Here is a 2,312-nt window from a genome sequence, read left to right as displayed (position 1 = left end):
ATAATATCAAGCATATAATTAACAGACACTTCTGAAGTGCAATCTCTGTGAATACTCTGTCTGTCTGTGTTCAGTGTATCTAGACATCAATGCCAAGTCTCACTCTTGTACCACCCCTCTCAATCTGGCCCATTCCCAGTAGAATAATACAAAAAGATACCTTGGCAACAGTATTTAATACATAATCAGTGAATAACAAGTCAACAGAACAAGTCAACAGCACATCAACAACTATAAATTCAGTATACTTCAAGGTCTGACTGAGTCTTTGATCCCTGTACAGTGAGATATATTAAATCTAGTTTTAATATCTCAATATTCAATAGATTCTGCAAGAGATTGAGAACAGCAATACTAGATTTCTATTGAATTTGAGAATTAACTCTATATTAATATAATCATTGATAAAGTCTTCTATTTTGAGATATAAATAACCAGTTTCTTTACATCCCACTGACAATATTTATATTATTATATAGAAATAGACTTATATTCTCTATAATATCAAGACTCTGAAGAGAGAAAGTCTTGATTAGACTGGCCGCTAAGACTATGAATTTCACGTTTGATTTCATTTGATCTGGTCTCATACATTTCTTGGTGTGAATCTCACTGGGACTAATCATTAAAAAAACATGCAAAGTGACTATATATCAGATCTCAAAATGAAACCATGACTTGAAAAAAATGAGAAAGTGGTCTCATTTGGTCCCATTTAGTCTCATTCTTGGCATAAAGTTACTATTTTTAGACATTTTAAGGTTTTTTTAGACTATTTTTAATTTTTTAAAAAGTAACGCTTTTTGATAACACTCAAATGAGATTTAAAGTCATTTAAAGCAATAAAAATAATTTAAATTGAGAAGTGAAAATCATGGTCCCATTTGGAAAATGTGACAAGAGTAGACATTAAGTCTCACTGAAACAGTATGAGACTACTATCTAATGTTAAAACCGTGTAATGGGATCAGTCGAATTGGTAATGAGACTATCAAAAATTCTGGTCCTGGTCTCAGACACGGTCACACGGTCAGTCTAGTCTTGATAGAGAATATACAGTAGTGCATATCTTAGCAGTTTCTATCTCATTCTTCTGCAGCAGTTAATGCAAAAAAAAAGATCTTAGAAATAGTTTTTTACTTCTCTTGAAAAAGTAAGGTGTTTTTCTCTGAGTTTTATACAATATTCTTACAAAGAATTAAAAACAGAGTTGTTTTCTGTCATAATTTCATATTCTTTTAAGTAAGAATTACTTTTTCAGTGACTGAAGAGCTTTCATTAATACTTAATTCTCTTCTACACTCTTTATTAACTGATTTGAGTTGCACACTTGTTATGTGAGAAGAATTGAATGATTTAGAATAAAATTGAATAGTTTTAATCAATTTCTCTGCAAAAAATTGACTTATTTTTTGTCAGTTTTTCTCTCAAAAACTGTCATATTATCTGATTTATTATCAATTGATATCATATCTTTTCTCATTGTATTCCCAGAAAGAGTTTGTAAAGATTTTATCAATCTTAAAAATCAATCTTAGTTTATTAGATTCTCTTCAAAAATCTAACCTAGTTACTGAACTAGTGTGAAAAAAATCAGATGTTTTATATATAAAAGTCTTTCATTCTTCTTTTGAAACAGTCTGATCAACTTTTCAATTGAAAATAGACTAATAAATCTCTCAACTGAAACAGTCTCACCAACTTTTCATTTGAAAATAGATTAATAAATCTCTCAATTGAAACAGTCTGATCAACTTTTCATTTGAAAATAGACTGATAAATCTCTCAATTGAAACAGTCTGACCAACTTTTCATTCAGTGAGTAAAATGAGTTCAAGAGTACACTCAGTTGATGTGAAAAATGATGTTTTCTCAGATGCTGTTTCTGAGATTGAAATTCTAAAGAGAAGAAAGAAGGAAGAAATAGAGAAACAACAAGTTCTTGAAATACAGGAACTGAAAAAAGCAAGCAAAATCCTTGAAAAACAGTGTCTGAGTGAGAAGAATGAAGAAGTTCTGTTAATTCTTCATGCTCAGGCTAGACAACTACAAGAAGTGATCAAGTTCAAACTTGAAATTTCAAACATAATTCAAAAAACATTGAAATCTTCTAGTACAGTCACTGACTCTTTTCCATCTTCTACTTCTTCATCTTCTTCTTCAAATCAGAAGAAAATATATGCTCAAGTAGCAGAATCTGCTGTTATTATTATTATTATTCTTCAATTATAGATGTATGCAGTCAGAGACTATGACATCTACCTGAGAACTTTAGTTCTCAGGGTTTTTTCTAAAGAAATGCAAAAAGAGAA

The sequence above is a fragment of the Blastomyces gilchristii genome (genome assembly GCF_000003855.2).
Source record: "Blastomyces gilchristii SLH14081 genomic scaffold supercont1.16, whole genome shotgun sequence".
In the NCBI taxonomy this organism is placed as follows: domain Eukaryota; kingdom Fungi; phylum Ascomycota; class Eurotiomycetes; order Onygenales; family Ajellomycetaceae; genus Blastomyces; species Blastomyces gilchristii.
This window is presented reverse-complemented; position numbering follows the sequence as displayed.